General features: G+C 43.7%; 1 protein-coding gene across 2 annotated transcripts in view; it reads left to right on the plus strand.

Moving 5' to 3' along the window:
* LOC111971460 (dysbindin-like) overlaps positions 1-15540 on the plus strand; it is a 29535-nt gene that overhangs the window by 6917 nt on the left and 7078 nt on the right. The window lies entirely within an intron of this gene.

The following is a 15540-nucleotide window of genomic DNA, read 5'->3' on the forward strand; positions in this document are numbered from 1 at the left end:
TATTTATGGCGATTTGATCTAAGGGTCAGTCTTGTGGACGCATGCCTTTTTTAGGTTGTCTTGGGCGTGTTTATCTCCAGATCAGGGTGAGTTTGGGGAAACGCCACGCCTTATCTCACGCACGTCTGGGCCGTGTCTTATCTTCCAAGGATTTAGGGGTAGTCTTGGAACCCATTCTTTCCAGAGTCCTGGGCTTGTTATCCAGTGATCCAGAAGGGTAGTCCTATTGGCGGGAACCTGAGGCCCCTTTTAGATGGTTCTGGGCTTGTTATTCTGTCAGGCATCTGCGTGCCGGTAGCAGTCTTTTGTGGAGAGCCAGCCTAGATAATAAAGGGTCTGGGCTGGTCTTATTCCAGGATCAGGGGTAGTTCTTGGGAACCAGCCCTTTTAGATGTCTGCCGCGCTCTGATTAATATCCAGAGGATAATGGAGTAGTGTCTTTGGTGGAACCAGCCTTTTTAGGATCGTCTGCGGCGTTCGTTACATTGCTCTTCACCGATCAGGGGGGTAGTCTTGGGAACCAGCCTTTGGTGAGATGGTCTGGGCCGTTGTTTTCAGGATCAGATTTGGGTCTATTTGGGGGAGAACTGCTTAGCCTGTTCATATGGTGTCTGCGGCGCTGTTATTTCCAGTGATCAGGGGTAAGATCTTGGATTCCAGCCCCCTTTTTAGGTCGCTCCATAGGAGCCGTAGTTATTCCAGGATCAGGTAGTCTTGGGAACCAGCTTTTAGATGTCTGGGCTTGTTAATTCAGGAATCAGGGAGTAGTCCTTTGGGAACCAGCCTTTTAGATGCTGCTGGCGTGTATATTCCAGGATCAGGGGTGAGTAGCTTTGTGGATACACAGGCATGCAAGTTTAAGAAGAGATGTTGGGCCTCTGGTTTAATTTTACCAGGATCAAGGTGGTAAGTTTCTTTTTGGTCGGTACCCAGTCCTCTCAGTTAGATGTCTGGGCTTGTTATTCATCGGATCAGAGGCGTAGTTCGCACCTTTTGGAAACAGCTTCTTAGATGTTGGGCCGTCGTTATTCCAGGATCCAGGGTTAGTCCTTGGGACCAAGCGCTCTTGGAGTGTCTGGGCGTAGTTCTTCGACATGGATAGGGGCTAGTCTGGGGACAGCCGTTTAGATGGTCTGGGCGCAGGTTTTATGCGCAGATTAGGGGAGATTCTTGGAGAAGGCCAAAGTTTAAGATGTTGGGCGTCGTTATTCCAGAATAGGGAGTAAGTCTAGTAGGAAACCAGCCGTAATTAGAATGTGTGGGTTTGTTATTCAAGGAATCAGGGGGTAGTGGCTTGGCACACGCAGCCTTTTTTAGGTGTCCTGGCGTGTGTATTGACCCAAAGATCAGTGGGTAGTCTTGGGAACCGATCCTTCTGTCTCAGATGTCTGGGCGTGTCTGTTATTTGTCCAAGGATCAGGGGTAGGTCTTGCGGAACCAGCTTTTGAGGTGTCTGGGCTGTTATTGCCAGGATCAGGGTAGTCTTGGGAACCAGCCTTTTAGATGTCTGGGCATTGTTTATTCCAGGATCAGGGGAGGTCTTACTGTGGCAGATGCCAGCGCTTTCTAGATGTTCTGGGGCTTCGATTAAGTGTCCAAGATTTCTATGAGGGGTGTCTTGGAACCCAAGCCTTTTTAGATGGATCGCGTGGGCTGTTGGTCCAGGATCAGTGTGTTACTATGGTTTTTCTTTGAGAACTGTGGGTCCCAGCTCTCTTCAGGTCATTGACAGGGTCTGCCGTGTAGTTCTGGGCTGATCCCACATTCCTCCATGATCATTGATCCCACGAGGTGAGCATCTTGCAATGGAGCCCCAGACCGAGGGTGATTGACCGTCACTTGAACTTCTCCATTTTCTAATAATTGTGCAACCAGTTGTTGCTTCTCACAAGCTGCTTGGCTATTGTCCTGGTAGCCCATCTCCAGCCTTGTACAGGTTACAAGATTTATCCTGATGTCCTTACAACAGCTCTCTGGTCTTGGTCATTGTGGAGAGGTTGGAGTCTGTTTGATTGAGTGTGTGGACAGGTGTCCTTTTATACAGGTAAACGAGTTCAAAAACAGGTGCAGTTAATACAGGTAATGAGGGAGAACACGAGGGCTTCTTAAAAAGAAAAAATCACAGCAGGTCTGTGAGAGCCGGAATTCTTACTGGTTGGTAGGTGATCAAATACTTATGTCATGCAATAAAATGCAAATTAATTACTTAAAAATCATACAATGTGATTTTCTGGATTTTTGTTWTAGATTCCGYCTCTCACAGTTGAAGTGTACCTATGATAAAAATGACAGACCTCTACATGCTTTGTAAGTAGGAAAACCTGCAAAATCGGCAGTGTATCAAATACTTGTTCTCCCCACTGTATATAGAGAGAGCTGCATTTTGTCTTCCACCGCAAGAAAACCTACATTTTCATGGCTGTGTCTTTGCAGTTTACTGTCAATTCCAAAGGATTATTTAAATAGGATTACTTCATTATTTTGGAAATTAAGTCTGTCACTTTTATGAAACCACTTATGATCGGTGGTAGAGAATTCCCTCAAAATGACTCTGGCAAACTAGTCTATAATCAGTGTTTGCACTAAAGGAAGTGGCCATTCCCATAGTGTTTTTGTGTTGAGAGCTGCCTCCGCTGGGGAATGTAGGGAGGCCACAGACCAGCAGCCCCAGTGAAAGATCTAAAACCTAAAAGCAACTGGATCATCTAGAAAGCTAATCGTCCATGTTTTGTTCCCAAACACTGTTTGTCGTTCTGAGGCCAGCTCTTCGAGTCACGAGGCCATCAGCCCCTCAGCTCTCACTATCTCTGTATCTGACTAGCACTAAGCTCTAATGTGAGTATGATACAGAGAGGGAGAGAGGTCCCTGTTGGAAAGGACAGTGTGCTGATGATGTCATGGTGTACCCCTTTCTAACCTTCCCGACATGCCTATGGAGTAAAATAACTTCCTCTCGCTGGCGTCATGTCTTTAGAATCAGGCCCATGCCCACTTCCTTACAGCCCTGCTTTTGTGTTTGTCTGAAAGGGCTTTTTCTGTTTTTCCCGTCAGAGTGGAGGATCTGGGTTTGTCTTTGTGTGGGGAGGCAGAGTGGGAAAGCTGACACGTCCGGCTCTGTTCGAGTCCGACTCATTCCACACGTCCAGCTGGTACTGAGCCCTAATCCCACACTCTGTCCAACCCACAACTCATTCCCTGAGGGGGAGAGAGGGAGTGAGTAAAAACAACGGAAAAACTTTTCTGTAAGAAAGTCAGGTCAAACTTAAAGCCCTCTGACAATCTGCTTTCATCTGTTTTGTCCCAGTCTTCTCTCATCTGCGTCTCCCCTCTTCCTCCCTCCTGAATAGCCGCTCTGTGTTGCCCACTGGCTGCCGCTCTGGATGGCTTGTGGTGTGAAGTGGGGGGTTTGGGTAAGGAATGGAGAATAACTGACCGGAAAAGTGATCTCAGCAATCCGAGACATTGTGACCCTGTCATTTTGTGACCCAGTTTTTTCCCTTGTGAAAAGGGAACGGGTCAAAGGTCAAAAAGGTCAGCTGTGAGTTCCCCAGACCTTATTGATAAAGGTGATTAGATGGTAACAAAATGGGATAGGAAAATCAATGGGAAGATTTGCATTGTTAACTACTCTCCCTTTAGCTCATGTATAAGTCAGGTACCAGGCCTCTTAAGAAAATACATCAAGCATCAATCAATCAATGTCAACCTGGTTATAGGATCTATTGAACTAACATGAGGACGAGGAAAACACTGAGTGATCTAAAGTATGACCAAACTGCTGTTCTCTCAAACTGCTGCGACATACTGTATGTACTGTTATCAGACTTTATTACTGTGATACACATTCAGACATCAGTCATGCAGCCAGTATTTTAAGATATACCCTGGCATGTTTTGATATTCCTCATATGCCTGGCCTCAATTTCAGCAGGCATCTTGCTTTGTCAGCATGGCTCTCACACTGCCCTCATAATAAGAGAAGACGGGGGCATGTCTGATTGCATACGACCGTGAGAAGAGAAAAAGGAGTCACTCCCTCCCCGCATGTCAAGTGTCAGCTCTGCTCTGAGCACACAGACCTCTCCAGTGACCTTGTTGAATGCCATCTATACCTGACATAGTAAAGCCACACTGGTCCATTGAGTTTTCTTTTTCTTTTTGCCTTTTTTGGGGGGGACAAATGTTAAAAGCTAACATACAGTTTGTGTTGTTGTGCTGTTGTGTCACAAGACAGCCTTTCTTGTCTAACAATATCTAACACTTATCTTACATTAATACACTTACAGTTGAAGTTGGAAGTTAACATACACTTAGGTTGGAGTCATTAAAACTTGTTTTTCAACCACTCCACAAATTTCTCATTCACAAACTGTAGTTTTGGTAAGTCGGTTAGGACATCTACATTGTGCATGACACAAGTACTTTTTACAACAATTGTTTACAGACAGATTATTTCACTTATAATTCACTGTATCACAATTCCAGTGGGTCAGAAGTTTACATACACTAAGTTAAACAGCCATTAAACAGCTTGGAAAATTCCAGAAAATTATGTCATGGCTTTAGAAGCTTCTGATAGGCTAAATGACATAATTTGAGTCAATTGGAGGTGCACTTGTGGATGTATTTCAAGGCCTACCTTCAAACTCAGTGTCTCTTGCTTGACATCACGGGAAAATCAAAAGAGATCAGCCAAGACCTCAGAAAAAAATTGTAGACCTCCACAAGTCTGGTTCATCCTTGGGAGCAATTTCCAAATGCCTTAACGTACTTTGGTGCGAAAAGTGCAAATCAATCCCAGAACAACAGCAAAGGACCTTGTGAAGATGCTGGAGGAAACAGGTACAAAAGTATCTATATGCACAGTAAAACGAGTCCTATATCAACATAACCGGAAAGGCCGCTCAGCAAGGAAGAAGCCACTGCTCCAAAACCGCCATAAAAAAGCCAGACTACGGTTTGCAACTGCACATGGGGACAAATATTGTACTTTTTGAAGAAATGTCCTCTGGTCTGATGAAACAACAATAGAACTGTTTGACCATAATGACCATCGTTATGTTTGGAGGAAAAAGGGAGAAGCTTGCAAGCTGAAGAACACCATCCCAACCGTGAAGCACGGGGGTGGCAGCATCATGTTGTGGAGGTGCTTTGCTGCAGGAGGGACTGGTGCACTTCACAAAATTGATGGCATGATGAGGTAGGAAAATAATGTGGATATATTGAAGCAACATCTCAAGACATCAGTCAGGAAGTCAAAGCTTGGTCGCAAATGGGTCTTCCAAATGGACAATGACCCCAAGGATACTTCCAAAGTTGTGGCAAAATGGCTTAAGGACAACAAAGTCAAGGTATTGGAGTGGCCATCACAAAGCCTTGACCTCAATCCTACAGAAAATGTGTGGGCAGAACTGAAAAAGCGTGTGCGATTATGGAGGCCTACAAACCTGACTCAGGTACACCAGCTCTGTCAGGAGGAATGGGCCAAAATTCACCCAAGTTATTGTGGGAAGCTTGTGGAAGGCTACCCAAAATGTTTGACCCAAGTTAAGCAATTTAAAAGCAATGTTACCAGATACTAATTGAGTGTATGTTAACTTCTGACCCACAGGGAATGTGATGAAAGACATAAATGCTGAAATAAATCATACTCTCTACTATTATTCTGACATTTCACATTCTTAAAATAAAGTGGTGATCCTAACTGACCTAAGACAGAGAATATTTACTAGGATTAAATGTCAGGAATTGTGAAAAACTGAGTTTAAATGTATTTGGCTAAGGTGTATGTAAACTTCCGATTTCAACTGTATCTTACACTAATACAGAATCACATCATCATTTATGATATGCATTTGTTTGTAAATTAGAAATATTAAAATGACTAGGAGTTATCTTCCATCAATCAATCAATTTTATTTTATATAGCCCTTCGTACATCAGCTGATATCTCGAAGTGCTGTACAGACACCCAGCCTAAAACCCCAAACAGCTAGTAATGCAGGTGTAGAAGCACGGTGGCTAGGAAAAACTCCCTAGAAAGGCCAAAACCTAGGAAGAAACCTAGAGAGGAACCAGGCTATGAGGGGTGGCCAGTCCTCTTCTGGCTGTGCCGGGTGGAGATTATAACAGAACTATGCCAAGATGTTCAAAAATGTTCATAAGTGACAAGCATGGTCAAATAATAATCATGAATAATTTTCAGTTGGCTTTTCATAGCCGATCATCAAGAGTTGAAAAACAACAGGTCTGGGACAGGTGGCGGTTCCATAACCGCAGGCAGAACAGCTGAAACTGGAATAGCAGCAAGGCCAGGCGGACTGGGGACAGCAAGGAGTCACCACGGGCGGCAGTCCCGACGCATGGTCCTAGGGCCCAGGTCCTCCGAGAGAAAGAAAGAGAGAAGGAGAAAATTAGAGAGAGCCAAGATTTTCAAAATGTTCATAAATGACAAGCATGGTCAAGTAATAATCAGGAATAAATCTCAGTTGGCTTTTCATAGCCGATCATTAAGAGTTGAAAACAGCAGGTCTGGGACAGGTAGGGGTTCCATAACCGCAGGCAGAACAGTTGAAACTGGAATAGCAGCAAGGCCAGGCCACTCCTACATGTCTTCATATTGTAGTTAAGACTGGTTGGTTGGTCCGTTGGTTGGTTGGTGGCTGGCTGTTTGGTTGCTTGGTTAATCATCTGAGTTATTCTGCATAATGAAGAGAGCAAGTTCCTTATTCCAGTCCCTCCTCCATGGACTCCTTGACCAGGAGCTTCTGGTGGTCATGTGTTGGGGTCCTGTTAGAGCTCTCTGATTGTCATCAGTGGCTGTGTCTTCCTGTTCATGCAGGCTTGAGGTGGTAGAGCTGGAATTTCCATAGTCAGTGGTGTCTCCATCAATTGCTTGTGCTGTGATATCATCCTCTGATTAAAACTTTTTAGGGATAGGGGGCAGCATTTTCACTTTGGATGAATAGCGTGCCCAGAGTGAACTGCCTCCTACTCTGTCCCAGATGCTAATATATGTATATTATTATTACTATTGGATAGAAAACACGCTGAAGTTTCTAAAACTGTTTGAATTATGTCTGTGAGTATAACAGAACTCATATGGCAGGCAAACTTCCAAACAGGAAGTGGAAATTCTGAGGCTGGTTGATTTTCAATTCATCGCCTATTCAAATCCCAGTAAGATATGGATTTGTTTGCACTTCCTACGCCTTCCACTAGATGTCAACAGTCTGTAGAATGTTGAATTAAGCCTCTATTGTGATGTGGGGCCGGATGGGAACTGTTTCAGTCAGTGGACTGGCAGATTGCCAGATCCTGGTCACGCGCATTCCAAATGATATCGTCTTGCTTTCCATTACTTCTAGAGACACAACGGAGTTCTCCGGTTGGAACGTTATTGGATATATGATAACAACATCCTGAAAATTGATTCTCTACTTAGTTTGACCAGTTTATTCGACCTGTAATATAACGTTTTGAAGTTTTTGTCCGAGTTCGCCCGGAGCTGCGCGAGCATTTGGACATGTGTACCAAACGTGCTAGCTAAAGTAGCTACTTGGACATAAATAATTGACATTATCGAACAAAACAACAATTTATTGTGGAACTAGGATTCCTGGGAGTGCATTCTGATGAAAGATCATCAAAGGTAAGGGAATATTTATGATGTAATTTCGTATTTCTGTTGACTCCAACATGGCGGAGAAATGTTTTTTATATCTGAGCGCCGTCTCAGATTATTGCATGGTGTGCTTTTTCCGTAAAGTTTAAAAAAAATCTGACACAGCGGTTGCATTAAGAACAAGTGTATCTTTAATTCTATGTAAAACATGTATCTTTCATCAAAGTGTATGATGAGTATTTCTGTTATTAGATGTGGCTCTCTGCAATTTCTCCGGATATTTTGGAGGCATTTCTGAACATGGCGCCAATGTAAACTAAGATTTTTGGATATAAATATGCACATTATCGAACAAAACATACATGTATTGTGTAACATGATGTCCTATGAGTGTCATCTGATGAAGATGACACTCATCTCCCAAGAAGCCATCACAGTGCAGTTATCACAAAACATATTATTTTCAGTGTTATAGCCTAACTAGACGATAGGCTATTAAGGCCCGGGGAAGAGGCAAACTTTAGGCTACTTTGGTGAATTTGCGAGACATGTAAGACAAGACATTGCGAGATACAGATAATCAAGACATATGAGCATGTTTTTTTCTGCTTGCCCCCTCCTCTCTCTCCCTCGCGCTGGATCGCCTGCTCTTTCACTTCGCTAATCAAATCAAATCAAATTGTATTGGTCACATACACATATTTAGCAGATATTATTGCGGGTGTAGCGAAATGCTTGTGTTCCTAGCTCCAACAGTGCAGTAGTATCTAACAATTCACAACCATACACACACATCTAAAAGTAAAAGAATGGAATTAAGAAATATTTAAATATTAGATAGAGCAATGTCGGAGCGCAGTGACTAAAATACAGTGGGATAGAATACAGTATATACATATGAGATTTGTAAAGCAGTATGTAAACATTATTTAAACATTATTAAAGTGACTAGTGTTCCATTATTAAAGTGGCCAGTAGTTCCACGTCTATGAATATAGGGCAGCAGCCTCTAAGGTGCAGGGTTGCGTAACCGGGCGGAAGCCAGCTATTGATGGCTATTTAACAGTCTGATGGCCTTGAGATAGAAGCTGTTTTTCAGTCTCTCGGTCCCAGCTTTGATGCACCTGTACTGACCTAGCCTTTTGGATGATAATGGGATGAATAGGCCGTGGCTCGGGTGGTTGATGTCCTTGATGATCTTTTTGGCCTTCCTGTCACATCAGGTGCTCTAGGTGTCCTGGAGGGCAGGTAGTTTGGCCCCGGTGATGCGTTGGGCAGACTGCACCACCCTCTGGAGAGCCCTGCGGTTGCGGGCGGTGCAGTTGCCGTACCAGGCGGTGATACAGCCCAACAGGATGCTCTCAATTGTGCATCTGTAAAAGTTGGTGAGGGTTTTAGGGGCAAAGCCAAATTTCTTCAGCCTCCTGAGGTTGAAGAGGCACTGTTGTGCCTTCTTCACCACACTGTCTGTGTGGGTGGACCATTTCAGATCGTCAGTGATGTATAAGCCGAGTAACTTGAAACTTTCCACCTTCTCCACTGCGGTCCCGTCGATGTGGATAGGGGCTTGTTCCCTCTGCTGTTTCCTGAAGTTCACGATCAGCTCATTTTTTTTTTGCCGTTGTGTGAGAGGTTATGGAGGCCTCACCTCCTCCATGTAGGCTGTCTTGTCATTGTTGCTAATCAGGCCTACTACTGTTGTGTTGTCTGCAAACTTGATGATTGAGTTGGAGGCATGTGTGGCCACGCAGTCATGGGTGAAAAGGGAGTACAGGGGCTAAGCACACACCCTTGTAGGGCCCCTGTGTTGAGGATCAGCAAAGTGGAGCTGTTGTTTCCTACCTTCCCCACCTGAGGGCGGCCTGTCAGGAAGTCCAGGACCCAGTTGCACAGAACGGGGTTCAGACCCAGGGCCCAGAGCTCAATGATGAGCTTGGAGGGTACTTTGTATCATGACACAAGGTGAGACCAAGATGCAGAGACAGGAGTCAGATGGTTGGAGTCGTACAATGTTTAATTATCCAAAAGGAGTATGCAAGAGAATTGTCGTAGACAGGCAAAAGGTCAAAACCAGATCAGAGTCCAGGAGGTACAGAGTGCAGAAAGGTTCGTGGTCAAGGCAGGCAGAATGGTCAGACAGGCGGGTACAGAGTTCCAAACAGCTAGGGGTCAAAACCGGGAGGACTAGAAAAAAGAGAATAGCAAAGGCAGGAGTACGGGAAAAAACGCTGGTTGACTTGGAACATATAAGAAGAACTGGCACAGAGAGACAGGAAACACAGGGATAAATACACTGGGGAAAACAAGCGACACCTGGGGGGGTGGAGACCATAATGAGGACAGGTGAAACTGATCAGGGTGTGACAGTACCCCCCCTCTAGGGATGCCCCCTGGCATCCTACCTGGGCGCATACCTGGTTGGCCGAGGTGTCGGCGGTGGAAGTTGGTGATGAGGGCTGGATCCAGGATATCTCTAGCGGGAACCCAGCACATCTCCTCCGGGCCGTAACCCTCCCAGTCAACCAGGTACTGGAAACCCCTGCCCCACGGTCAAACATCCAGGAGATGTTTCTCCTTGCTCGCACATGCTTTTTCAGTTCTGCCCACATATTTTCTATAGGATTGAGTTCAGGGCTTTGCGATGGCCACTCCAATACCTTGACTTTGTTGTCCTTAAGCCATTTCACCACAACTTTGGAAGAATGCTTGGAGTCATTGTCCATTTGGAAGACCCATTTGCGACCAAGCTTTAACTTCCTGACTGATGTCTTGAGATGTTGCTTCAATATTTGCACATACTTTTCCTCCCTCCATCTATTTTGTGAAGTGCACCAGTCCCTCCTGCAGCAAAGCACCCCCACAACATGATGCTGCCATCCCCGTGCTTCACGGTTGGGATGGTGTTCTTTGGCTTGCAAGCCTCCCCCTTTTTCCTCCAAACATAACAATGGTCATTATGGCCAAATAGTTCTATTGATGTTTCATCAGACCAGAGGGCATTTCTCCAAAAAGTACGATCTTTGTCCATATGTGTAGTTGCAACCCAAAGTCTGGCTTTTTATGGCGGTTTTGGAGCAGTGGCTTCTTCCTTGCTGAGCGGCCTTTCAGGTTATGTTGATATAGGACTCGTTTTACTGTGGATATAGATAATTTTGTACCTGTTTCCTCCAGAATCTTCACAAGGTCCTTGCTGTTGTTCTGGGATAGATTTGCACTTTTCGCACCAAAGTACGTTCATCTCTAGGAGACAGAATGCGTCTCCTTCCTGAGTGGTATGACGGCTGCGTGGTCCCATGGTGTTTATACTTGCGTACTATTGTTTGTACAGATGAACGTGGCACCTTCAGGCGTTTGGAAATTGCTCCCAAGGATGAACCAGACTTGTGAAGGTCTAAAAAAATGTCTCAGGTCTTGGCTGATTTCTTTTGATTTTCCCATGATGTCAAGCAAAGAAGCACTGAGTTTGAAGGTAGGCCTTGAAATACATCCACAGGTACACCTCCAATTTACTCAAATGACGTCAATTAGCCTTTCAGAAGCTTCTAAAGCCATGACATAATTTTCTGGAATTTTCCAAGCTGTTTAAAAGCACAGTTAACTTAGTGTATGTAAACTTCTGACCCACTGGAATTGTKATATAGTGAATTATAAGTGACATAATCTGTCTGTCAACATTTGTTGGAAAAATTACTTGTGTCATGCACAAAGTAGAGGTCCTAACTGACTTGCCAAAACTATAGTTTGTTAACAATACATTTGTGGAGTGGTTGAAAAAAGTGTATGTGAACTTCCGACTTCAAATGTATCTAATAGAACTCAATGGGTTTTCTTTAATGGAAGCGTCTCTAATGTCAAACATGTAAAGTGTGGTGTACCGCAGGGCAGTTCTCTAGGCCCTACTCTTTTCTATTTTTACCAATGATCTGCCACTGGCATTAAACAAAGCATGTGTGTCCATGTATGCTGATGATTCAACCATATACGCATCAGCAACCACAGCTAATGAAGTCACTGAAACCCTTAACAGAGAGTTGCAGTCTGTTTTGGAATGGGTGGCCAGTAATAACCTGGTCCTGAACATCTCTAAAACTAAGAGCATTGTATTTGGTACAAATCATTCCTTAAGTGCTAGACCTCAACTGAAACTGGTAATGAATGGTGTGGCGGTTGAACAAGTTGAGCAGACTAAATTACTTGGCGTTACCTTAGATTTTAAACTGTCATGGTCAAAACATATAGATTCAATGGTTGCAAAGATGGGGAGAGGTCTAGCCGTAATAAAGAGATGCTCTGCTTTTTTGACACCACACTCCAAAAAGCAAGTTCTGCAGGCTCTAGTTTTGTCTAATCTTGATTATTGTAATCAGAGGGCTGATATAAATACTATGCATGCCAGTCTCTCTTGGCTAAGAATTGAGGGGAGACTGACTGCAACACTTCTTCTTCTTATAAGAAACATTAATGTGTTGAAAATACCAAATTGTTTGCATAGTCAACTTACACACAACTCTGACACACACACTTATCCCACCAGACATGCCACCAGGGGTCTTTTCATAGTCCCCAAATCCAGAACAAATTCATGAAAACGTACAGTATTATATAGAGCCCTTATTGCCTAGAACTTCCTTCCATCTCATATTGCTCAAAGAAACAGCAAACCTGGTTTAAAAACCCCCCAGATAAAGCAACACCTCGTTGCACAACGCCTCTCCCCTATTTGACCTAGATAGTTTGTGTGTATGCATTGATATGTAGGCTACGTGTGCCTTTTAAAAAATGTATATAGTTCTGTCCTTGAGCTGTTCTTGTCTAATGATGTTCTGTATTATGTCATTCTGTATTATGTTTCATGTTTTGTGTGGACCCCAGCAAGAGTAGCTGTTGCTTTTGCAACAGCTAATGGGGATCCTAATAAAATAACAAAAATACCAAATGTTCACTGTCAGGGCTGACAGCTGGTTTCTCCTCAGTGGTCTCGGTTCTCCTGTCATTTGAAGGGGTTGAAGATGGAGATGGCATGCCTTATAGCTGCCAGTCCGCGAGAGACTCCCGGGGACCTTTGCTATTCCACAGTGATGATAGTGAAGAGCGAGATAAGCAGCTGTGAGGCCGTGATTGTGAGTTGGTTGGAGTTGGAGTTAACTCTGGGAGAATACGGGATCTTGGCGTAAAGCATGGAGGATAGTGATGACAGTAAAGATAGTGAGCATTGTGACATGGAGCTATGAGGCCATGAGGTACACTCTTAGAAAAAAGGTTCCGAAAGGGTTCTTCAGCTGTCCCCATTAGAGAACTATTTTTGGTTCCAGGCAGAACCCTTTTTGGTTCCAGGTAGAACCCTTTTGGGTTCCATGTAGAACCCTCTGTAGAAAGGGTTCTATCTGGAACCAAAAGGGTTGTTAAAATGGTTCTCCTATGGGGACAGCCGAAGCACCATTTAAGGTTCTAGATAGCACATTTTTTAGTTAGAGATTAGCCTGGAAGAATCCTGATCTCCTCGACAGGAGTTTTTAATCTGCCGGGACTGGGAGGATCTGATGTCAGAGATCTGCCAGATTTTCATTCCATAGATTTTTTGTCATTGGCTGTGTCATAGTCAAGGTCTGGTGTGCAGGTTGTGGAGGCCCGGTCTGGATCTCTCTTCCTGCTTCGTCTGGATTAGGCAGATCTGGTTGGTTTGAAGGAGATAGGTTGGCATTCTTGGTCATTAGCGTCTTTCATTTCCATGGTCAGGGTCTGGTGTCTGGGGTCTTGAGGTCCGGTCTGGTGTCTTTTTCTGTTTTGTCTTCCTGAGGCAGATATAAGCCTACGGTTTAAAACAGACAACGTTGGTCTGCTGTGCTTATCATTTAGATTTCCATGTTCAGAGGAGTTCGATACTGTATGTTTTTCCTTCTTGTTGAAGCCAACACCACGGTATTGAAGACTGGAAAGCGGACATTAATGGACTGGTCTTTACACTTTTAACTATTTTTCCCCTGCTCAGTTTGCCCTTTAGAGTCAGTCGGGTCACTCTGGGATTTACCCATCTGAGCAGATTTGGCTGTCAGTCTTGTCTGACAGCCTTGTCTCAGTCTTGAGTTTTTGTACAATAAAAAACATTAGACAAAAACTCCTTAGATGCTCTCTGAAAGCAATGTGAGCAAGGCTTTGAAACTTATTCTTGTTCTTCTTCTTTTTGAAAGCAATATGCTTTTATAAGGACAATTATGATGAGTTAGTTCTCCATATAAACCAGTGATGCATTACACACTTAGAAAAAATATAGAACCTTAAAGGGTTCTTTGGCTGTCCCCATAGGAGAGCCCTTTGAATAACCCGTTTTGGTTTCAGGTAGAACCCTTTCCACAGAGGGTTCTACATGGAACCCAAAAGGGTTCTTCTACCTGGAGCCAAAAATGGTTCTGCCTGAAACCAAAAAGTGTTCTCCTATGGGGTTGTCCTTGTATCTGTCTGTGGCCCCAGGCCCACAAGTTAACATGCTCTCTTAGATTGAGGCTGAAGAAAAGTGCAGCCGGCATGGCGAGAGTGCTTCAGTGCTCCCAATTTTACACCTTTATTACATAATCCTAAATTAATCACACACATCGTGCTTTGCTTTCCGCAGGGGAGTAACCAGTGACAATATCCTACTCTCTCTGGTTACATAAACAGCAGCTCTGGGAGATTTGTCCTTTAGAAAAAACAGAGTTGGAAATGACAATGGAAAAAGTTCTAAGGATTGTGGACTGATTTTAATCACTTCATGGAAACAATTATGATGAGAGAGGAGGAGAAGGGAGAGGAGAGGGGATGAGAAGAGAAGAAAGGAAATGTGAAAGTGCTTCAGGAGCGAAAGACATCTCTGCCATTATATGGCCTTATTACGTGCCTCAATTTAGCTGAATTGGTCAGATAGCTGCCTACATCACTGCAAGTTACGTTAGAAAATAGATGTGACGGGGAATGAAATTATGTTGCTCATTGTACCTAGTTACATCATGTACATACACAGAGCTGTTGTAATAGCTAATGAGATCTGATATGTTGTGGGTAAAGTTGGCTTCATGAGGGTGGTTCAAAGAATATGCATCTGAATCATCACAGTGAGTGAAGGCAATAGAATCCAAGACAAAGCACAGTCATGGCCTAATTCCATGACTTCAAACTTGTAATTTATAGAGCAGACAGAATACCAATGTTATTGTTACAGATACAGGTATCCTGTGTGTATTTGTTTTCTCTCCTTCTGCCCTAGTCACAGGTGGCAGTCATCAGTCGCCAATCAGTCGCCAATCAGTCACCAATCTGAAGACACACCTGCTCCTTTTCCCTTACCCAATCACATCCCCTTGGTTTAAAAGAAACCCAATCAGTTGTCTCTTGATAAAATAATGTATATGTTGAAAGATAATGATAAAATAATTCCACTCTGAAACCGTATAACTGTATGAAATTGATTCGAATCATAAAATTATAATCTGCTGATGTGTGTAGTTTTAGTCAGAATTAGGTTAAACAATGTATCTGTATAGTGGAAAAACACAGACTGTCTGAGCAAGGCGTAGTTTAGGATTTGAACTTGTATGTGTGTGCCGAAGAAAAAAACAGAGAACACTTTAGGTTTACTCAGTCTGCAACCCAGAGTTTGTAAGATTCTGGTTTAAATGAAACAGACAGATTCCTCAGCTTACAATAGTCAAAATGTTTATTCACGAGAACGTCCTGAAGTCCATTATACAAAGACATCCATTTTATAGCTGCGCACATACTTCCACACAAACAAAACTGCCAGGTCGGTCCAAACTGTGTTTGGACCGACCTGGCTAGGCCTCTGAGGAACTTATGATAGCATAGAGAGTACTTCTCAAGGTTTCCCTAATCTCGGGGGAATGGAACTGTCGGCTGGGTACACAGTGGTGAGAACTCTGGAG

The sequence above is a fragment of the Salvelinus sp. IW2-2015 genome, linkage group LG1 (genome assembly GCF_002910315.2).
Source record: "Salvelinus sp. IW2-2015 linkage group LG1, ASM291031v2, whole genome shotgun sequence".
In the NCBI taxonomy this organism is placed as follows: domain Eukaryota; kingdom Metazoa; phylum Chordata; class Actinopteri; order Salmoniformes; family Salmonidae; genus Salvelinus; species Salvelinus sp. IW2-2015.